This window comes from Leopardus geoffroyi, chromosome A3, assembly GCF_018350155.1.
Source record: "Leopardus geoffroyi isolate Oge1 chromosome A3, O.geoffroyi_Oge1_pat1.0, whole genome shotgun sequence".
Classification (NCBI taxonomy): Eukaryota; Metazoa; Chordata; class Mammalia; order Carnivora; family Felidae; genus Leopardus; species Leopardus geoffroyi.
In genome coordinates this window covers 17,939,698-17,964,621 of record NC_059336.1, presented here as the reverse complement: position 1 = coordinate 17,964,621, position 24,924 = coordinate 17,939,698, and the positions used below count along the sequence as shown (strand labels likewise).

At 38.6% G+C, this 24,924-nt stretch overlaps 1 protein-coding gene across 15 annotated transcripts in view; it reads right to left on the bottom strand.

Annotated features, from left to right (window-relative positions):
• The window catches only part of PTPRT (protein tyrosine phosphatase receptor type T), a 1,070,511-nt gene that overhangs the window by 242,556 nt on the left and 803,031 nt on the right, over nt 1-24,924 (bottom strand). The gene's annotated exons all lie outside the window — the stretch shown is intronic.

The following is a 24,924-nucleotide window of genomic DNA, read 5'->3' as shown; positions in this document are numbered from 1 at the left end:
ACCTCTTCCCGGATTCAACTGGTCTCTTTACCTCTAACTTATCTGATAAACTAGTCAACTCACTGATCTTCCCAAACATATAAACACGGTCTCTCTTCAAACTCTTTCATAAGCTGTTATCCTAATGATATAATCTAAACTCCTCATCCTGGCACTGGGGACACTTGTGCCTGGCTTCCAGTCTGTCTTTCGGAAACTCTTAGTTTGGACCCCTCATTCCAGTGGATCCAGACAAACACCCTTGGGATTTCACTCCATCAGTTCATGCTTCCTCCACATGCAATGTCTTCTATCCACTTCTGTCTGGGGAAGCCTTTCCCTAAAGGCTAAGTTTATCTTTCATCTCCTCAATGAGCCTGTCTAGACCCTCCCACTCTGAATGAGTTTCCCCCACCTTAGTTCCCCTACAACTCACTAATGGGTATCTTCTTGGGATTGTAAGAATATGAGCACAGGACTGTTTCTCTGGTTAGACTATTACCTTTTTGGACAGTGGGAGTTGTGGCTTAGTTATTTCTGCATCATTTACCCCAACCCCACACTGCCCACTAGGTTACCTGATACCCATAAAGTCATCACTGAATGCTTGTTCAAGTAAACCAAATTAAATTGAGTTAAAATTGAAAGTAGGCATGAAAGTAAATATGACTGGATACAGAATCCCTAATCAAAATAAACAGTGAATACTCTGAGCTCCTGTCTAGTGATCGTGTACCATTCCCTTCAACTTGGAAGGAAGTAAGAAGGTACCAGTCTGTGAAGAGAGATGACTGAGACTTTATTGAACACCAGCTGTAGGCCAAATATGTAGGCTCCTTTTATAAAAGTTATCCTAAACGTTGGTGGATCTGGATGGCATTTTATTATCTCTTTGAATGTCCACAGTTTGTATCTCTCTGTAAATACTTTCTTTTAGAAGATCTTTCTTGCAGAGCTCTCTGGACTCATGACCTAAGACAAAAGATCAATTGCCCAAAGAGTGCCCCCAGGAAATTTTTGTGAATTAAAGGTGACTTCAGCAGTCACCCAAACCAATATTCTAAAGATGGCATAGTGAGATAGCACATGGTTTATGAAAATGGAGCATGGTGAGTGCTACCATCCTTCAATCAAGCCGTCCATCTAAATACACTTGGTTAAGAAACATAACTTGGACAAAGACAGAGGCAGAGGACTATTGCACTAAAATAAAAGGGTATAGAGGGACTAACCCAAGGAAACATGATACAATATGGCAGGGCTTCCCCTGAACCCCCTTGAGCATGAGGATCGTCAACAATGCAGATGGAAAAAAAAATACACCATGTGAATGTTTGCCACACTTGGAAGAGAGTGATACCTTGAGTGGAGGAGAGCAATAGCTCAGTGAGCATGTGTACTCTCTGATGGGCACAACTGGATGAGAACTCAGCAGCCCAGAGTGCAGGTGAGTGTCATGTGAGTGGATACGGCCACTTCTCTGGGAGGGCAGACTACATCTGAGTGTGAATAATGTCCAAATGAGCATCTGTAGGACCTGGGTGTCTAAAAACCGAGCGAACACATATACTCTTTGAATGAGTGTGACATTCAGATGAATGTGTGTGGACACCTAAATGTGTATGACATGTGAGTGCATCTAACATCCCAAAGTATATGTGTGTGTGACATCTATATGTGTTCATAAAACTGAAGTCTGGGGTGCCTGGGTGGCTCAGTCAGTTAAGCCTCCGAATCTTGATTTTGGCTCAGGTCATGATCTCTCAGTTTGTGAGTTCGAGCCCCACATCTGCACTGACAGTGCAGAGCCTGCTTGGGATTCTCTGTCTCCTTCTCTCTCTGACCCTCTCTTGCTTGTGCTCCCCTCTAAATAAATAAATAAACAAACAAATAAATAAATAAATAAATAACACTAAAAGTATGTATTAAAAAAATTGAAGCCAATAAATGCCTAAATTAAATCATGACTTCAGGGCACATTCCCTCCTCAACTCTGGGGTCCTTCTCAACAGTATAACCACTATGTTTATCAAGACAGCTAAGCTCAAAACAGTCTCTGAAAGACATCACCAAGACCCAAGACCCAAACCTAGAGGAGGGGTGTCTATAACAGTTTTCAGGACCTCCATTGCTTTACATATAACAGCAGTCTCAAGTAAAACTCTGAATCTTGCTAGAGTGCTCAGGACTGCTTGTTGAGGGTCTGACTCATGCAACTCTAATCTATGAGGAAAAGGGCAAAAGGCAATGAAGAGTGAAGGAGCAACAGTCTCTTGGGTCCATGTGTGGAGGCTTGCAGTAGGATCTAAAAGACTGAACTGGGCTTGGAGGCACTCAGCCTATCCAGCCTGCATGCCCTCCTGACTGGGTTGGAGGCACTAACAAGCCCCACCTCTAGGAATGGGGTTTGCAAAGATCTGTGAGTCCCTGCCTTCCTCTGATGTCCAATCTATCCCTTACTATTCTTGGGTTAATCCTGTCCACATGAGAAGACCTCTGTCCTTGTTTCTAAGTTGAAAACTCTTGTGCCACCCCTGAGTCCTTTTGTTACCCTCTCCCTCTAAATTGAGAATCCAAAGCCTTGGAACTTCATTGGGGCCGGATCCCACTCCTGGACTCACTTTCTGTTGTCCTTGGCCCTACTATGATGGGATGGATCATGCAGAGCCGCCAGGCTGGCCTGAGTACTGCACATGACTGGCATGAGATTCTGTGGTCATGGACAGCTAAGCAGTGGGTCTTCACTGGGCTCTGACGTGTGAATGCCGCCAAAGGCTACAGAGGGAGGCAAGACATGTCTCCAGGGGCCAGCCCGGGATCCCGCCATCAGTCTCACTACTGAGGACTCACCTGTCAATTCAACCAAACTCAGCAGCCAGATTACAGGTGAAGACACTGAGGCTGACAGGCTGAGTGCCCTGTGTCAAACTGTGGCAAAAGCAAAAAGCTAGACTTTCATTCACAGTTCAGTATCCTTTTCTTTCTCCATCTCCCTTCTTTCCTTCGGAGTAGTTTTTACTTGGCAGACTGAACCCCTTAGCTCTATCGGCTTCTTCTGAAATCATAAAGCCTGGCAAAGGATATCTGGGGAGGGGCGGGGTGGTGGTGGTTAAACCGTGTTGTCAACATACAGTTCACATACAATTGGGATTAATGTGCCTGAGTGCAGCCAGCAACACCCTCAGGCCTACTGTGCCTGCAGCTTCTCCATTCAGAGGCAAAGTGCAACCATGGCCAGGAAGCCATAAACCATTTGGTAGTATAAATCTTTTTTCCAGTGGACCCAGCCCCTCTTAAAGATCAGGGGACTCTGATTAAGGAGGAGAATGGCACGTGTAAGCTGTGTGAGTGTCCTTTCCCTGATACGCACACTTTAGGAAGCAGAGGGGGGGGTGGGGGGACAAGACAGTTTCTTTTTGTTTCTTGGGATAACTTCATTCTCATTGTCCTTCTCTTAGGAACATATTTATCTAAGCTCTTTATGGCTTGTTGGTAATGATAAAATCATACCTAAATGAGAAGAACTCCTCCAAAGTCGTATCTCTAGTGCAAAAGAAGTGATTGAAACATATTCCGGAGCATTTGTAAACAGAAAGGATTTTTTTTTAGTAGAAAAATCCTGATAGTATTAGAGAAGAATAACAAGATGCTCACCTCACCGCATACAGCATTTACCCCCACATTTCCACATCCTGTGACATCCCCTCTATTTCTTCCAGTGAGAAGATGGACATTTGAGGTCCCAAGACCTCAGCTCATAGAGGACAGGTGCTTCAGAAACCTTGAAGAGTAAGGGGTGCGGGAATTCCTCTGCAGGTATTAGAGGAGGACCCTGCCACCGGGGCCTCATGGCCCCTCTGATTCCTGAGTTGACAGTCTGGGTGATAACTCATGCTCCTCTATGAAGGACCAGGGGCCTATAAGAGCCATCCATCAATCACTAACACATCCTATGGCCCCCTTTTTATATCTGGGGAAGAGATCTCCAGCAAGGTGCTATTACTCATTCAGAATACTTAAGTCAGGTGACAGACAGACAGGATGCTGTAGTTCACAGGTGAAGACTGCCCAGAATCAGAAAAGGGGACATTTAACACCCATGTTCTCCCATAAATAGGCTTCATGAATTTATATGATCGGTTCATACTGACACTGCCAATTCAAATCCATTAACACAAGACTCTTCCTCACCTTCCCCATCGTGAATTTGTTTCCTACAGTGAAAACCCTGGTTTTTAATATCACTATTTTTTACTCGTTTACTCTCTCACACAATACACACAAAAGCATTTCAGAATTAACTCAACACCAAAACCAGCCTCAATACTTAAAAAGTAAAATTCAAGGTTTCTCTACTGCCCTGTTCCAGCTCCTTCCCGAACAATTCAGTCTTAAAGCCATTAGGCAGGGCAGAGCAAGGCAGGCAACCTTATGTGATGGGGAAAGCCATGGTGGCCCTGTGTGGGGAGCAGAAACCACTTAGTGTCCCCGAGGCCATTCAGGTGATCTACAAGATCAAAAATATTTCAGAATACCATTAAGATACTATTTGCCTTTTGCACTTTTGGTGTCTCACAAGTGTACTGTGGAGTTCTTTTTTTTTAATGTTTTAAAATACATTTTTTTTTAATATATGAAATTTATTGTCAAATTGGTTTCCATACAATACCCAGTGCTCATCACAACAGGTGCCCTCTTCAATACCCATCACCCACCCTCCCCTCCCTCCCACCCCCATCAGCCCTCAGTTTGTTCTCAGTTTTTAAGAGTCTCTTATGCTTTGGTTTCTCCCACTCTAACCTCTTTCTTTTTTCCTTCCCCTCCCCCATGGGTTCCTGTTAAGTTTCTCAGGATCCACATAAGAGCGAACACATATGGTATCTGTCTTTCTCTCTATGGCTTATTTCACTTAGCATAACACTCTCCAGTTCCATCCTACTGTGGAGTTCTTAAAAAGCCACAGGACTTCAAAAACACATGAAGTTGGTAGTGTAGGTATCTCTTCGAGGTACTTATTTCATTTCCTTTGGATATATAACCAAAAGTGAGAATGCTGGATCATAGGTTAGCTGTATTTTTAATTTTTTTTTGAGAAACCTTCATACTGTTTTCCATAATGGCAGCATCAGTTTACATTTCTACCAACAGTGTACAAAATCCTCGTTTATTCACATCCTTGCCAACACAGTATCTTTTGTGTTTCTGATAACAGTTGCTTTAATAGGTATGAAGTGATATCTCATTGTGGTTTTGATTTGCATTTCCCTGATGACTAGTGATGCTGAATACCTTTTCATGTACCTGTTGGCCAAATGAATACCTTTTTTGGGAAACTGTCTATCCATGTCCTTTTTCCACTCTTAATTAGATTATTTCATTTTATTTTATTTTTTGCTGGTGAGTTGTAGGATTTCCCTATGTATTTTGAATATCAGGTATGTGTTTTACAAATGTTATTTCCCATTTTGCAGTCTGCCTTTTCATTTTGTTGATTGCTTCTTTTGCAGTGAAAAGCTTTTTAGTTTGGGATGGAACTATTTGTTTATTTTTGCTTTTGTTGCTTGTGTTTTTGATGTCATTTCCATTAAATCATTGCCAACACCAAATTCAAGAAACTTTTCCCATTTTCGTGTAGGAGTTTATGTTTCAGGTCTTACATTAAGTCTTTAATCCATTTCAAGTTAATTTTTGTGAGTGATTCAAGACAGGGGTCCAGCTTCACTCACTTACATGTGAATAGTCAGTTTTCCCAATACCATTTATTAAAAAGATGATCTTTTCCCCATTGAGTAACCTTGGCTTCCTTGTCAAAGATTAGTTTGAAATATATGCATATACATATATATCCATATACGCATGGACTTATTTCTGAGCTCTCAATTCTGTTCCATTGGTCAATGTGTCTGTTTTTGTATCGCTGCCATACTGTTTTGATTACTATAACTTTGTAATATAGTTTTAAAACAGGACGTGTGATGTTTCCAACTTTGTTCTTGTTTTTCAGTATTTCTTTGGCTATTTGAAACCTTTTGTGGTTCCATGTAAATTTTAGAATTGTTTTTTTCTATTTCTGTAAAAATGCCATTGAAATCTTGGTAAGGATTACAATGAATCTAGATGGCTTTGGGTAGTATGGACATTTTAACAATATTCATTCTTCTGATCCACAAACACAGGATATCTTTGTATTTATTTGCATCTTCTTCAGTTTTTTTCATTAGTACCTTACAGTTTTCAGTGTACTGGTCTTTCATCTCGTTATTTAAATGTATTCCTAAGTATTTTATTCTTTTGACACTATTGTAAATGGGGATGTATTCTTTATTTCTCAGATAATTGTTAGTGTACAGAAATGCAACAATTTTTATATGTTGTTTTTTGTAGTTTTATCAAATTATCCTTTAACTTTTATTATAAAGTTATTATATTGCATAATATATACATAAAGTTATTGTTATGTTATATCAGTCATATATTACATATGATATTATACCTTCTGTATGAGATCATATCTTCTGCAAACAGATAATTTTGCTTCTTCCTTTCCAATTTGGATACCTTTTATTTCTTTTTATTGTCTGACTGCTCTGCCTAGAACTTCCAGTACTATGTTGAATGGGAGGTGTGAGAGTGGGCACCTTTGTTTTATTCCTGATTTTAGAAGAAAACCTTTTAATTTTTCACCACTGAATATGCTAGCTGTGGGCTTGTCATATTATTACGTTGAGGTATGTTCCTTCTATAGCCAGTTCACTGACATTTATTAAAATCATGAATGGTTACTGCATTTTGACCAGTGCTTTTTCTGTATCTACTGAGATAAGCATATGATTTTCCCCATTCCTTCTATTAATGTGATGGATGCATCACATTTATTGATTTGTGTATGTTGAACCATCCTTGCACTCCAGAAATGAATTCTACTTGACCAACCATAATCCTTTTAATGAATTCAGTCAGCTAATATTTTGTTGAGACTGTCACTGATTTTTCAGGTGAGGGCAGATAACAGTCATCTCAGAGTCAGAAGTATGCTGCTGAAGATCAGGGGTTCCCAACTCTGGCTGTACATTTTAATTGTCCAGCAGACTTTTAAAAAAATGCTATTCCTCGGGGCGCCTGGGTGGCGCAGTCGGTTAAGCGTCCGACTTCAGCCAGGTCACGATCTCGCCGTCCGTGAGTTCGAGCCCCGCGTCGGGCTCTGGGCTGATGGCTCAGAGCCTGGAGCCTGTTTCCAATTCTGTGTCTCCCTCTTTCTCTGCCCCTCCCCCGTTCATGCTCTGTCTCTCTCTGTCCCAAAAATAAATAAACGTTGAAAAAAAAATTAAAAAAAAAATGCTATTCCTTGGTCCCACCCTGGACCAACCAAATCACAATCTCTAGGGGTAATCTTTAGGGGGTCTCCAGATGATCCTAATGTGTGACTATGAAACCACAAACCTAGGTGATTCTAATATTTATACCTTTGTCCTAGCAGGGACATCCCCCTCAAACATTCTTACTTTGTTTAAAATCATTACTTTGGGGGCACCTGAATGGCTCAGTTGGTTAAGCATCCAACTTCAGCTCAGGTCATGATCTCACGGTCTGTGAGTTTGAGCCCCGCATAGGGCTCTGTGCTGACATCTCGGAGCCTGGAGCTTGCTTCTGCTTCTGTGTCTCCTTCTCTCTCTGCCCCTTCCCCACTTATGCTCTGTCTCTATCAAAAACAAGTACATGTAGAAAAAAAATTTTTTTAATAAAAAAATACATAAAAACAAAATCATTACTTTGGGTCATTCCAATCCACCTCAGCATTCCTTCATAATTATCAGTTTTTTTGAGTCACTGTCTATTACATCTGTTGATTTATTTCTGTTATAGCTTTCATCACAAGTAAAATAGGTCTTGTCTGATTATTCTGCCTGCTCCCTAATAGTCCGTGAACTTCATGAGGTCTGAGACCTCTTGCCTGGTTTGTTGTCTGAGATCTTATTGCCTGGTTTGCTGCTGCACCCCCAGCTTCTAATATCCTGCTAAACACATAACAGCTGTTCACTAAGTACTTATTAAATAAACGATATTGGCAAAATTTAGAAAGTGAATTTTAGATGCATGTTCATGTCAGTTCTTACTACATGCTTCAATGCTATTCTAGATGCTGTTCCATCTCCCCAAGATGCCTTTTTCCTTTTTCTGCATCTTGAGGATTCTTCATCCAATCTAGACCTGTATCAGATGTTACTCTTTCTGAAGAGACTTCTCTCTCTTGCAATCCAGAGCTAGTTTCTCCTTCCTCTGTTCCCATAGCTCTCTGTCCGTATTTCTACCATAGCTCCCATTGCAATGATTACCTCACCCAACAGAAAATGTTTAATGAGCACTTACTACCTACTAGACATCATGCTTACGCCCATTCAACACATTATTTAATTTGACCTTCATAATAACTCTTGAGAGACAGATACTATTACCTTATTGTGACAGAATAAGAGAAATAGAGCACAGAGAGGCTCAGAAACTTAAAGCCACACTGCTATTTGAACACTGAGGTTAATATTTGAATGCAGACAGTCTGACTCCTGAGCCCTTAGTCTTATCCATAAGGCTAAACAGCTTTTTAGCACACCCTAAGTTGAACCATCATCTATAATTTACCCCACCAAATAATGTACTTCTTAAAAAAAATTTATCTTAAAGCTAACTCAATTGTTTTAAACATAGTTTTAATATTATATGCAAAAGGCTCCCCAGTAGCAAATATCTTTATTCCAGGAGGTCTAGTGACTTAGGAAACTTGTCAACTAAGAAGCTCTTAGTATTGGCACAATGAAAATAGTTAAAGGCATAAGGTCTTAACTCAAACATACTGACTAATACTTACATGGTCTGCTAATAACTTTTCTTCCAAAGGACACTTGACTGAGTGGTCTATAGGAACATGTAGGTGTTGTGTGTTCATGGCCCTGACAATAATCTATAGGAACACTGTAAATGCACTCCTCACTGAGGTTAACTTTGTTCTCTCTTACGCATTCTCTATACTTCCTTAGGTTAATGCAATTTCATTAAATAACTAAGGAAGGTGCTTAGTTTCTCTATTTTCCTAGATTACCAGAGGGCCTTCTGATGGCCAGAATGACTATGGGGAAAGGTCCCAGAAAGCAGCAACTGGCATCAGGGTTGATTCATATATAGACAGTAAAGCCCTTAGTCATCAAAAAAAGTTTATCGTTAGTAAATAAAACAAGGGCTGTGTAATACACCTTTAGTGGATTTCTAATAACTTTGATTAAAGTATTAGCATTTATAAACCTGGTTTCTAGTGCAATACACATCCGTGTGACCTTGGGCAAGTAATTTAATCTCACAAGAGAGAACAGTTATTACATTTCTTAGTCATTCTTTCTGGTTCTGTGTCCATCAGCCAGCCTCTGTGTGCTCTGTCGCTAATGAGGGCACTGCGGACCTCTTCAGAGTTGTTCTGAAACTATTGGCACTTCCTCTCATGGTAAAGAGGGCTAGAAAATTTAAGTCCTGCTCTTCCCCAACCTTCACCTATATTTGGCCTTAGACTAGCATTTCCAGTGACTGTCTTGAACAGTAGTGAAAAAATCCTGTTCCTTTGCCTCAAGGGGCACTTATTCAAGGTGAAATTCACTCGCCAGAGCCCCCCACAGAACACACCCATGTTTGGCTTCTTAACCTTCTCTTTCCAGCTTCCCCTTCTCTTGAACTAGTTTTTACTGGGAGCATCCCCTCAATAAATCACTTGCTTCCAAATCCTTGGCCTATGAGTCGGTTTCTGAGAGAACCCAACCTAAAATAACCTCTATATGCCTCAACTTCCTCACATTTAAAATTGTGGTGTGAGCCTTCTTGAAATCGTGTTGTGAGGAGCTCAGCACAAAGAGCTCTCTCCAAAGAGCAATGAATAAACTGAACAATACTGTCCACACTAATGATTTCAGGAGTGGGTGGAGAAAACTCACAATTGTGAACATGTATATGCAACATCTATAATAGAAAAGAAAAAAAAGTCTCAAATTAATAATCTACGTTTCCATTTTAAGGCAGCATAATAATGAAAGCAAATTAAACTCCAAACAGAAAGAAGAATAAAGATTAAAGTAGAAATCAATGTGATAGACAACATAAAAGTAAGAGTGAAAAATCAATGAAACAAAAGTTGAGTTTTTGAAAAGATCAACACAATTGGCAACTATATCTCCACTGGCCAAAAGGCAAAGAGATAACATAAATTACCAAAATCAAGAATGAAAAAGGAAACACCACTACGGACTCTACAGAAATTTTAAAAATTATAAATTAAAAATTGTAAATTTAAAAATTAAAAAAAAACTTTATGCCAAAAAACTTAGACAGTTTAGATGAAATGGGCAAATTCCTACAAATACCTAATTTATCAAAACTGAGTCATGAAAAAAAAGAAGATTTCAATGTACTCATAAGAAGTAATTGAATTACTAATTAAAATTCTTCCCTCAAAAAAGCCCAGCCCATACGGCTTCACTGGTGAAGTCTACCAAATATTTAAGGAATAAATAATTCTGACTTTTCATAAACTTGCCCAGAAAATAGCAGAGGAGGTAATGCACCCTGACTCATTCTATGAAACCCTGATATCAAAACCAGAGAAATACATTATAATAAAATAAAACTAGAGCCTAAGCATTCATGAATATAGGCCCCAAAATATTTAACCAAATAATAGCCAACTAAATCTATCAACATATAAAAAAGATGATACATCATAACTGATTTATCCCAGGAATGCAAGGTTGATTTACTATCCAAAAATCAATTAATGCAATCTAGCATCTATTGAGAATAAATGGAAGAAATCACATGATAATTCCAACAGATTCAGAAAAAAAAGTGACAAAGTCAAATGCATATTTATGATAAAAAGTACTGATAAGCTAGAAATAGAGAGAAGCTTTCTAAATTTGATAAGGTCATCTATGAAACATGTTAAAGTTAACACTCAAGAGTAAAAGACAATGCTTTCCCTCTAAAAGCAGGAACAAGACAAAGATGTCTACTCATCACTGTACTATAGAGTCTAGGCAGTGAAATAAAACGTGCTAGAGATTCTAGCCAGTGAGCCTAGTTAATTAATTAAAGGCATTGGAGGGAAAGGAGTGAAACCTTTCATTTGCAGATGACATGATCCTACACAAAGAAAATCGTAAGAAATACACATAGACACAGAAACTGACACAGACACACACAGATACCCAACTATAATAAACAATTTCAACAAGATCACAGGACACAAAACTAATACATAAAAATCAACTGTATATTTATCATTAGTAAAAGACAATCTAAAAGTGAAATTAAGAGAAAATTCCATTCACAATAGTAACAAAAATAATAGTTATAAATAAGTCTGAACAAAAGAAGTGAAATACTTGTACATTAAATAGTACAAAACATCGATGAAAAAATTGAAGACCTAAATAAATGCAGAGACATAGTCATGTGCATGTATTGGAACAGTCAATACTGTTAATATGGCAATTCTACGCAATCTCTATCGGAATCCCAGGAGACTTTCTACAAAAATTAATAAGCAGATACTAAAATATATATGGAAATGCAAATATCCATAATAGAACAATTTTACAAAATAAGAATAAAGGAGGATTTAAAGTTCCTGATTACACAATATGAAAATCAACACAGTGTGGTGCTGGCATAGGATAGACTTACAGATCGAGGGAGGAGAAATGAGGGTACAGAAATAACCCCCCACATTTGTGATCAATTGATTCTTGAGAATCCAAGAAAATGTGATGGTCAAAGAATAATCTTTTCAGCAAGTGATGCTAGGCCACCTGAATAGTCACATGCAAAAATATAAATTTAAATTCATGCTATATACAAGAACTAACAGAAAATAGATCATAGTCCTAACTGTTAGAGCTAAAAGTATAGAACTTCTAGGAAAAAACACAGAAGATCTTCAAGATGTTGGATTAGGAAAAGAGTGTAAAATACAACATCAAAAATATCCATTAATGGGGGAAAAATTATACACACACACACACGTGTAATATAGAATACATATAATGACATCCAGCTCATATACATTAAATGTATATATGTTGAATATATACTATGTAATATATAGTATATATATTATATATATTTATATTGGACTTCAGAAGACACTATTAAGCAAATGACAAGACAAGCTACACATTGAGAGAAAATATTTGAAAAATCCTATGTATGATAAGACTTCTCTGCAACATACATAAGGACCCATTACAACTTAATAACAAGAGGACAAACAACTCAATTAAAAATTGGCAAAATATTTGACTAGACATTTCACTAAAGATGAAATATAAGTGCCTAATAAGCTCATGAAAAGATGGTCAAGCTCATTAGTCATTAGGCAAATGTGAATTAAAACCAGAATGAGAAACTACCCACCCACTAACCCACCCACCCACAAGAATGCCTATCACTAAACAGACAACACCAAGTGTTGCCACAGGCATGAGAAAACTGGAACTGGCATACACTGCTGTTGGAAAGGTTAAAAAAAAATGGGGCAGCTACTTTGGAAAACAGTTTGGAAGTTCCTTAAAAAGGTAAGTATAGGGGTGCCTACGTGGCTCAGTTAGTTGAGTGTTCAACTCGATTTTGGCTAAGGTCATGATTTCATGGATCATGAAATTGAGCCTTAAAGTGGCTCCATGCTGACAGCATGAGGCCTGCTTGGGATTCTCTCTCTCACCCCCTCCTACACTCATGCGCACATATGTGTGTTCTCTCTCTCAAAATAAATAAAATTTTTAAAAAGGTAAATGTAAAACTACTATTCACCTAGCCAAAAAAATGAAAACATGTGTATACAAAAACTTGTATACAAATGCTAATAGCAGTATTATTCATAATTGGCAAAATATTAAAACAATCTAAATGTGTATCAACTGGTGAACAAATAAACAATATGTGGTATATCCATATAATAAAATATAATTCAGCAATAAAAGAAACAAATGACTGATATGTTCTACAATAGGCATTAAGCTCAAAAACACTGTATTAAATGAGAGAAGCCAGATGGAAAAGACTATTCATTGTATGATTCCATTCATCTGAAATGTCAAGAAAAGGCAAATTTATAGAGATAGAAATCAGATTAGTGATTGCCTGGGATTGGAGGTGGGAACAAGAATCAACTTCACTTGGGCACAGGGTATTTTATGGTGTGATGAAATGTTCTAAAATGGGATTGTGGTGATGGTTGCACAACCCTATAAATTTACTGAAAATCATTGAATTGTACACTTAAAATGGGTGGATTTTATGGTATGCAAATTATACCTCAATAAAGCTGTTAAAGAAACGAGGGAAATGGACTGAATAATCTTGGATGTTCTTCCTCCTCTCAAAAGTCTGTGCTTTAGCATTCAACTATGCACACATTTTAATACAAAAATGCTATGATAAACCTTTGGCATTATTGTACAAGTCGGGCTAAGAAACAAATGCGAGCTTTATAATCCCCGATAGAATCTAGCTTTGCAATTACATTCCCCACATTAAAGGTCACTCAGAACTAAGAAGCTGAAATTTACAATGATATGTCTTAGTTAGCCAACCTTTAATCCAAGGCTCTGGGAATTCCTGGTTTCCTTCTTCCCCTCACTGTTTGCCTTGCACAATAGCCCTTAGAGAAGGCAAGAAAATGGGATGAGGTAGACATTCACAGTTTGGCATGTGCACGTGTTATCTTCGCGTGGCTTCTGACTAGCTGTGTGACCTACTGCCCCCTCTGTCTTCCATGTACTTATTCATTTATTCATCTGATATTAATCAAGTGACTACAGTGCAGCAGGTGCAAATTTGAAAATAACATGCTCCCTGGTTGATGGGGACCCGAGATGCGGAGACAGATATTAACTGTTCAGCATAATTCAGGGAGGTAAGGGCACAACGAGGAGCTCCAACAGGGAAGGATTCTGAGGAGAGAGGCACGTGCAGGATAGTGTGGGGACCAAATGAGATAATGTGTCTAGAGAGTGCTTTCCATAGAGTAGAGTGCTCTATACAAGTTGGCTGGAGCCAACACAATTGCTGCATGCATCATTATTACAGTGTTATCAATTAGACAACAAAAATTTGCCTTGTTTTCCATTTGGACCCTTCTGTGATTGAACTGCATTTTGTAAATTTAGCGGAAGTGGATGCTGAGTAGAAATTTAGAGATATAAATATGTTGTGTAAAGGGGCCATAACAATTCAACTGAAGGGTTCCAATTAAGTTTTACTTATCAGATGAAAGCAAAAGAAACCTTATAAGGAAAAACCAGACAACCATCAGATGATGGCTAGGGCCATACCCTCTTCTCCAACATACCCTCTTCTCCAACATTTCAAAGAAGCATAACTAGCTTTCACAGAGCATGCACTTACTTCTGTTGAGATAGATTTTAAATCAAAATGCAGAAGATCTGGCGATGGCCCTTACATCCTTTCTCTTAGTCATGGGTCCTCTCTTGTTCATAATACCATACATAAGAACTACCATGGTTCTAATTTTAATAAATATCCAGAATCCGACCACTTCTAGGACCTCTACAGCTACCACCTTGGCCAAACCCCCACGATGTTTTGATTGGATTAGTACAATAGCCTCTCAGCTGATCTCCCACCTTTCACTCTTGCTCCCTACAATCTATTCACACAACAGTGGCCAGAGTGACCCTTTAAAAACATGACTCAGGTTATGACACTCCTGTACTAAAAGCCTTCCTACTTAGAGTAAAAGGCAACAACTTTGCAACGTCTACAAGGCCCTCTCATACAAACTCTCAGATGTCATCTCTTCTAATGCTTCTCTAGTTACGTGGTCTTTTGGCTGCTCCTTGAAAACCCTAAGCATGCTCCTATCTCAAGGCCTTTGCATTTGATACCTTCTATGCCTGGAATGCTTTTCCCTCAGATATACGCAACCCTTGGAAGGCTTGCTTCTTCATCTCTGCCAGTGAAGTCTTACCTGACCACTTTATTTAAAATACAACCGCTCAGGGGCACCTGGGTGGCTCAGTCAGTTGAGCATCTGACTTTGACTCAGGTCATGATCTCGCAGTCTGAGTTCGAGCCCCACATCAGGCTCTGTGCTGACAGCTCAGAGCCTGGAGCCTGCTTCGGATTCTGTGTCTCCCTCTCTCACTGCCCCTCCCCCGCTCATGCTCTGTCTCTCTCAGTCTCTCAAAAATAAATAAACATTAAAAAATAAATAAAAAATAAAATACAACCCCAATCCTAGCAAACCCTGTTACATTCTTCTGCCTAAAATTTTTTCTTCATGTCATTTATCATCATCATGCACACCGTGTGCATCTATGCATGCATGCTTGTGCATGCACACCCATGCACCTGAAAGGTGAAGTCATTTTAAGGGAGGACTATAAGCAGTGAAAATGTCAACCTTCTTTCCAGGAAAAAGCAACTGGATAGATACGAGGCCAGTTAGCTGGTATTTGGATAGATGACCTTGATTTGGTAACCTTTTCTAAAGCAGCACTGAACTAAAACGCAAGGTAGGGGTTTCAGTGCTGGCTTTACCACTCCCCCGCTCTGTCTGACGTGCTGAGTAAGTCACTTTGCCTCTAGAACTTGCATCTAAAATGGGATAAGTCTGGCCAATGCAGTAAGACACGAAACAGACGAGATATACATTTTAGAGAGGAAAGCAATTTATCATCATTTGTAGATAATATGATGGTGACCTAATATATCGAAGAGAATCAACTGAAAGGCTCCTAAAATTAATGAAAGAATTCAGTAAAGTGGTTTGATAGAAGATAGAGATAAATAAACTGCACAGCATGAAAACCAAGCTACAAGATGCAATAAAAAGTCCTTTTAGAATAGAGTCCTTTAAAAACAACTAAGGATCACACAACAAATAAGAAATGTACAGGACTGACATGGCAAGGAAAAATAAAGCTCTCTACTGAGTGAAATAAAAGAGTATCTCCAGCCCCTAGCACAGGGCTGAGCAGAGCCGGTGTTAAATAATTGTGCAGAACTGAAGACAAATAAAGGGACAGAAATGCTCAAGTCCTGGATGAAAGCATCACACACTGTAAAGATGTCAGTTCTGGCCCAACTGAGGCCTTTCCTTTGGGAAAAAGCAAACTGTATAAAACATGAGGCTAGTTAGGTGATCCCTGGGAGCCATGAAGACGTGCATGACCCTAATTTGAAAATTCGAATAATTTCAAAGGGAGGTTTTCTTTTATTTATTTATTTTTTTGGTTTGTTTGTTTAAAATAAGAATTATAGTTAAGAACTTTTTTTAAATGAATGAATGAATGAATGAATGAATAAATAAATGTGCAAAACCACTACTGGATATTAAAGCATATAATGAAGTTAAAACAATTAAATCATGGGTACTGGAGTGTGATTAAAAGAAAATGGGATAAATTTGTGTGTGTGTGTGTGTGTGTGTGTGTGTGTGTGTGTGTGTATGTGTGGTATGAATTTTACATACAGAAACGGAAGCCACACAAATCAATGGGAAGGAGAAAATTTTATCAATAAATAGTGCTGGGGAAAATTACATAATTATGAGGAAAAAAAACACCAAATTTAAGGCCTCACCCTATATGACAAACCACAGTACGCTCCACTGGCTCAAAAGCGAATTTATTTATTAAAAATTTTCAGGATGCCCTGGCAATCAAATGCAATGTAACGGGTTCATGACTGGATTTTAAGAAGCCTTAAAGGATAATTAATTAATTGATACAGCTGGGGAAACTGGAATATGAGCTACATATCAGATGCTACTATTATATCAATTCTAAATTTCCTGAATGTGCTAATTGTATTGTGGCTGTAGAGAAGATTGACCTTTTTCTTAGGGAATACCCATCAGCCATTTGAAAGGTAAAAAAAATACAACAAAATGTTTACAACTGGTGGGTCAGGGGGGTGGGGAAGAATATATGGATGTTTACTGTTCTATCCTTGCAACATCCTGTAAGTTTGAAATTGACAAAAAAACCCAGATATTGAGTGGAAAAAACTCTTTTTAAGAATTAACAATAGAACTCACAAAAGTTAAAAGAAACAAGATGCAGCTATTGTAAATTTGAAATGTTGGATTATAAGAATAAAAAATAAAACAAAAAATCAGAAAAACTAGTCCCAGAAATTATGACAGAGATGGAAACAATATTTAATTTTTTTTTAATTTGAGAGAATGAGAGAGAGAGAGAGAGAGAGAGAGAGAGAGAAAGAGAAAATCCCAAGCAGGCTGCACGTCCAGCATGGAGCCCAATGAGGGATTTGATCCCCACAATCCTGGGATCATGACCTGAGCTGAAATCAAGAGTTGGATGCCCAAACGACTGAGCCACCCAGGTGCCCCAAGGAAACAATATTTTAATATTTGAGATCATATTTGATATGCAGGATAAAAATGTTAAGGGTACACACAAAAACCAGTAACACCTCTGTATACAGAGGTATACACCATATTCTCTCTGTATAATGAGATAGAACTAGAAATTACTAAACCAAAATTCTAAGCAAATAAAAACTTCCAGCTGGGGAAAATAAGAACCTTCCTAAATAACTCTAATATCAAATAGGAAATCAAAACCACAATTTCACACTCCTTAGAAACTATTATGCTGAGAACAATGATGTCTAATGCTTATGGGATAGGACCAAACCTGTTTTCAGAATCTGAAAAGCCTTTGTTATTAAACAAAAAAGAATGACAATAAATTAATTAAGCATTCCATAAAAAGAAAATTAGAATAAACAACACTGGAGCCAGATGGCTTTTCCAATGATTTTTTTTTTCAATCTTTCAACAACTGATAATTCCCATGCTATCTAAACAATTACATAAGACAGAAACAGAGGGAAAGCATCTCAAATTGTTGCAAATTATTCCTCTAGAACACTATTAAACTGGTTCCCTATAAACAGGTCATTTAGCTCAGGTACACAAGATAGATTTAGTAATAGAAAAGTGATCATATGAATAGACACGAAAAAGACAAGATAAAATTTACCATCCATTTCTCATTTAAAAAGAGTCACCAAGATAAGTGGCAAAATACAGGTAATTTTTCTTATCATGTTTTAAAAATATCTATTTTAAACCTACCACTAACATCACACATAGAGGTAATTTCCTGTAAGGCTAGTCTTTGAGGTTGGGGGTAATGCAAAAAGGTCAACCATCACTATTTGGCAACATTCCCCAGAAAGCTCTACCAAATGCAACAAAGTATAAAACCAAAAGAAAAGCTATCATAACTGGAAAGGGGGACTTAAAATTGTCATTATTCATAGGTGATGTGATTATTAGACTGGTAAACCGAGATAATAAAATTTAATTAAAGAAACTCACAAGAGGTTTCAGCAAATGGAATGGATAACACACACACACACACACACAGTCACACACGGTTTCCCTAAATACCAGTGAAACCAGTTAGCAAACGTAATGGAAGAAAGACAGCATAAAATACCACAAACAGGGGCAGCTGGGTGGCTGGGTTGGTTAAGCCACCAACTTTGGCTCAGGACATGATCTCGCGGTTTGTGGGTTTGAGCCCCATGTCGGGCTCTGTGCTGACAGCTCGGAGCCTGGAGCCTGCTTCACTTTCTGCGTCTCCCTCTCTCTCTGCCTCACCCATGTTTGCTCTCTCTCTCAAAAAAAATACCACAAACAATATTAGCAAGAAACAATTTTAACAAAATAGCTGTGGATGTCATCTACATGAAGGAATCTACTTAATTTTCCTGAGCAAGAGTAAAGCCTCAAATGGATAGGTTTGCCCTCTTTCAGGGTACAAAGTCTCATGATAATGTAACCATTTCAGATTAAGTAAGAGTCTTAATACAATTTAGGTCAATTCCACTGGGGACTATTTAGGCAACATGATAAAAAGATTTTAAAATGTATAGGGAAATGTAAGTGGGTGAAAACAGCGAAGGACAGTTGGAACAACAAGAATCATTAGGAAGACTAGATACTAAAATAGTTGGGGAAGCTATAATTAAAATGGGTGGTATATGCACAGTACTCAAAAGAGGCAGTTCTAACAGAACAGTGAAGGCAAACCAAGAACAAAGTGGGATGTGCGCGTGCCCACAACACACACACACACACACACACACACACACACACACACAAAGCGTGCACACACACAGGCAAGATTACAAGTCAGCAGTACCACAAGGAATATTCAGTCAATGCTGTGGAGGAAATCTGCTAACTACTAGGAAAGATAAAAGAATAAGTACCCAGTAAATATCATTAAAATGGTAACTGCTGTTATGGTATGTGGCAAAAAGAGGATCCAACATTGTAAGGGAGTATCGCAATTATGAACAAACTAAGTTTTTAATTTGATAAAGAAAAATGAAAAAAAAAAACCACCCAAAATGTTATTATTTTATGATGGATAAGAGATTGCTTTCTCCTTTTCATTTTTCTGTAATTTCTATATAAGCAAATATAATTTTTGTGATGAATCTAAATTAAACTTTATTCAAAATAAGGGTATATAAACGACCTCAGTGTTGTGATGAAAATCAAAATTAGGAACGTGAAAGTACTCTAAAAATGATGATTTAATGTAACACGTTACAACTGGCTATAGTATCATATTTTTATTTTTTTATTATTGTTTTATAATCTTTATTTTTGAGAGAGAGAGAGAGACAGAGTGAGAGTGGAGGAGGTATAGAAAGAGAGGGAGACATAGAATCCAAAGCAGGCTCCAGGCTCCAAGCTGTCAGCACAGAGCCCAATGTGGGACTTGAACCCATGAACTGCAAGATCATGACCTAGGCCGAAGTCAGATGCTCAAATGACTGAGCCATCAGGCACCCCTGTAGTTTCATATTTTTAATTGATGGATGGATTTCTGTACTTGGGTGACATGGTATAATCCACACCCAATACACCTCTAGCTTGATGAGTAATGCTGACTCTTGAATATTTAGTCAATATACCCCACCCCTAAGGTACTTCGGGAGTGTTATCTTCCCAGCTCATGTTGAAAAGTCTCATTTCAGTCAATCAAGGGTCCAGTAATGGATGAAGGAAAGTTTACTCCATTTACAATGGCCACTGACCTACAACTCTGTTAGCTAACGGCAATAGCTTATTTAAAAAATAACTTTAAAACAGTTTATGTCAACATAAGTAATAAAGAGGGCTTATAGCAACCAGTGCCAATCGACAAGGAGAAGCAGTATGCCATAGGGCTTTGCCATAGGGTGTTGAACCAGCAGCATCCTTATCATCTAGGAAGTTTCTGAAAATACAGAATCTTGGGCCCCATCCTCTAGCTACTGAGTCAGAAACTGTTTTTAAAAGATTGCAGGTAATTCATCTACACTTTAAACTCTGAAAAGCAAGAAAGAGAAATAGAACACTCTAGGGAATGAGAAATCTTCCTGTTTTGTTTTGTTTCTTTAACAAACATTTGGAAGCATTTTATGTCCCCCCAGTGGAAAGCCAGCCTGTTTACCTCCCCCCAGGCTTCCTAGCATTGTCATCTTCTTCAGATGTCCTAGGAAGCAACCCCTTTACCCTCCTGCCACGTTCTCAGCTGAAATGTCATTGTTCTTTCTAGAGTCCCTTTATGTTGTAAGAGGAACAAAATAAATAAATAAAGTTGAACAAGGCTAGCTTAAATAGGGATTCAGACTCCAAACTTCATGATTCAAACCCATAGTGATGCTTCTGTAGAAGAAGATGCTACAGTGGCTGTTTTTAAGAGTAATCAGTAGGGTGCCTTGGATGTCTCTACCTCCAACAAAGACATTTGCTTAAGGAAAGTGACACGTGAAAATACTCTGTGCACTTTTTTTTTATAAGACTATCTGAAATCAATTATCCTCAAAAAAGCCCTTCCAAGCTCTAAAAAGGTAGATGGAATGATTATTAATTAACCACTAAATTAATCATAATAATGGGCATATTAGTGCCAGATAGAGCAAATAAAAGCTATGGAAGAATTATTACACTAATGAAAACGCTTTTCCCATGGGGAAATGTAACCCCACAGTGAACTTATTTGCAGGAGTGCAGTGAGCTGGAAATCACCTAAGTGTAGAGAACTGTAGGTGCCAGCTCTCCATCCAACAATAGAATTGCCTGTGAATTCCAGACCCCACTACAATCTCCGGATGTGGGGCTTGGAAATATGAACTTTGAACAAGCTTGCTGAAGTATTCTCATATATACCAAATTTCAGAGACTCTCCTGCAGAAACCTTGCCCTGATTTTGTGATGTAAATCAAAGAGATCCATGGGTATAGTATAATCACTTAATCTAGCAGCTCTCAACCAAGATCCTTTCTGTGATTCTGCAACATCAAAATGATTTTAATAGTATACTAAGACTCTATTTGCCTTTTCTCAGTGTGTTGATACTTGCACTGAGTACAAATGCAATGGTGGGCACAAAGTGCTTTATGTCTTGGCACAAAGCAAAGCAAAGCAATGGTATCCAACTGTTCTTGTCACTGAATTTTCCACTCACTACAAAAAACAAAAATGCCAGTTTTACTTAAGAATGTCCTTGATGAAGGGCACCAGGATGGCTCAGTCGGTTAAACATCCAACTTCAGCTCAGGTCATGATCTCATGGTTCATGTGTTCGAGCCCCACATCAGGCTCTGTGCTGACAGCTCAGAGCCTGGAGCCTGCTTCAGATTCTGTGTCTCCTTCTCTCTCTGCCCCTCCCTACTCATGCTGTCTCTCTCTCTCTCTCAAAAATAAATAAACATTAAGAAAAATGAAATAAAAGAATGTCCTTGATGAAGCAGTAAAAAGTGTTAATTCCAACCCGTGAATACATGACTTTTTAACATTCATGTGACCCAAGAGGAAGCTTTTTATCAATCATATCTCCTGCTTACTGAAGTTCTTTTTTAAATCTTTATGTTTTCTTTATTTTTGAGGGACACAGAAAGACAGAGACAGAGAAACAAAGTGTGAGTGGGGGAGGGGCAGGAGAGAGGGAGACACACAATCTCAAGCAGGCTCCAGGCTCTGAGCTGTCAGCACAAAGCCCCATGTGGGGATCAAACTCACAACCCGCAAGATCATGACCTGAGCCGAAGTCAGATGCTTAACTGACTGAGCCACCAGGGCGCCCTTCTACTGCTTATTGAAGTTCTACAGTTTCTTAAGGAAAAGTATTTCTGTGATCGAGTTGCATGCTAACATAGGCATATTTTCTTTTTCTTTTTTTTTTATTTTTTTTAATGTTTATTTATTTTTGAGACAGAGAGAGACAGAGCATGAATGGGGGAGGGTCAGAGAGAGGGAGACACAGAATCTGAAACAGGCTCCAGGCTCTGAGCTGTCACCAGAGAGCCCAACGCGGGGCTCGAACTCATGGACCATGAGATCATGACCTGAGCCGAAGTTGGACGCTCAACTGACTGAGCCACCCAGGCGCCCCTAACATAGGCATATTTTAAATGAAGCACCATTTTTTTCTTAAAAGAATGACTAACAAAGTATGGTTATTCACATTTGGATATTTGGCATACATTTTCTCCAAAATAAATGAAATTTATCTGTCACTTAAGGAAAACTGACAGTATTTGTTCATAATTGAGTTTGCCAAGATGGTGGAACAGCATGGAAGTTTTTTGTGTGTTTTGCATCCATGAAATACAGCCAGACCAACATTAAACCATCCTACACACCTAGAAAACTGATTGGAGGATTAACACAACAATCTGCACAACCTGAACCACAGAATTCAGCAAGTAAGCGGCAGAGAGAGGTGAACTTGGGGAGCGAGAAGCCGCGGAGGATAGGCAACTGCTTTTGTGGGTGGAGAGAGGACCGAGACTGGGGGTGGGGGAGAATATGGGAAAAGCACCCCTCCCCAAAAGCAACTGAAGAGAAAGTGGAAAATTGGAAACAGCCGTGGGGACTAAACTAAAAAAGGGAGAAAGGAGAAAGGAGTTTAAATTCCATTAAGACTGTAAACAAGGGGAGCGCAAAGGCTGCAACTCCGCAGCTCCATACCTGGCGGTGCTCTGGTGGGAAAAGTGAATCCCCAGCAGCAGAGTGGGGTCCGGGAGGCTCTCGGGCCACATGGGGAAAAGTGGTTCCACTGCTGGAAGGACATTTGGTAGAGACTGTTGAAGCCACCTGGTCCCAGCAGACCCCAGAGAACGGCCACATTCGCTGGTGCCGGAAAAGGTCGTTAAGGGTGAAGCTTGGTGCCAGATGTGGCTTGTGATTTTCCATAATCCCTGAAACGCTGCTGCTACACTGTCTCGTGAACTTTTTCTGGGGCGGGCTGGCACCTGGCCGCAGTCTCGAGGCACCGGCAGCAGCAGGGTCCAGCAAGCGTTCCTGGGTGCAGCCGACATTTGGCCATTGCTGGGTGAGACCCTCCTGCAGAGGGGCAGAACGGGTCAAAGCCACAGTCCTTCAGAACTAAGGGGCCAGGGAAAACAGCCACATCTGAGACAAAACTCAGGAGACAGGTACTGCCCGGGGCCTGGTCACGGAGAGTGAAAAAGCAGGGAGTGGACAGAAGCTGAAGACAGAGGTTGGGTGCGTGATTGCTGATCCAGGAGAACAGACTGGGCAGCTGGGTGGCTCCATTTTCACTGCTCCCACACATGCGCATACGCACCTACGAGCACCTCAACATATCCACCCCAGTAGGCTAGCAGCACCATCTAGTGGAGAATGGAGCCATTGCACTAAGCCCCTCCAAACTGGGCCAACCTCGCTCTTCAGGAACACAAGTCTCACCACCGGCTTAGTTTACGGACTAAAAAGTGCTACATAGACTCACTTCTAGGGGAAAACGAAGCAATTTCAGTCCTACTTCAATCTGTTAGCAGGTCCATCTATTCAATTTCCTTATTTTTTTTTCTTTTTCTCTTTTACACTTCTTTTGAATACAGAAAGAGAAAAAAATCATTTTTATTTTCAATTTTTATTAAAAATATTTTTCTTTAAATTTTATTACTGTATTTTTTACTTTTGTGTAAATTTTTTCAAATTCTATTTTATTTCCATCACTTTATTTTAGTCTACCTCAGTGTATTCACCTTTTCAAATTTTCAAACAATTTCCTTTTTATTTTTTCTGTATTTTTTTCTCTTTTTCGTTTCTTTTCTTTTTCTTGAATGCAGAAAGAGAAAAACTTCATTTTTACTTTCAATTTCTATTAAAATATTTTTAACTTTTTACTATACTTTTGCTTTTATGTAAATTTTTTCAAATTCTATTTTACTTCCATCATTTTATTTTAGTCTACTACAGTGTACTCACTTTTTCAAATTTTCAAACAATTTCATTTTTTTCTTTCTTTTTAAATATTTTTTCTTTTTCATTTCTTTTTTTTCTTGAATATAGAAAAAGAAAAAAATTCATATTTTTAATTTTTATTAAAAATATTTTTCTTTAATTTTTTCTACTATATTCTTTACTTTTGTGCACATTTTTTCAAATTCTATTTTACCCCCATCATCTCATTTTAGTCTACCTCAGTGTATTCATTTTTTTAAATTCTCAAATGATTTCCTTTTTTTTTCCTTCTACCCCCCTTTTTTTTCTCTAATCTGTCAAACCACTTTCAACACCCAGACCAAAACACACCTAGGATCTAGCATCATCTATTCGATTTGTGTGTGTGTTTTTAATTTTTAATTTTAATATTTTTTTAATTTTAATTTTTTTAATTTCAATTTTTCTACCTCATTACTTCCTTTTCTCCCTTCAAAAATGACAAAATGAAGGAATTCATCCCAAAAGAAAGAGCACAAAGAAACAACAGCCAGGGATTTAACCAACACAGATACAGGCAAGATGTCTGAACCAGAATTCAGAATCACGATAATAAGAATACTAGCTGGAGTCGAAAATAGATTGGAATCCCTTTCTGCAGA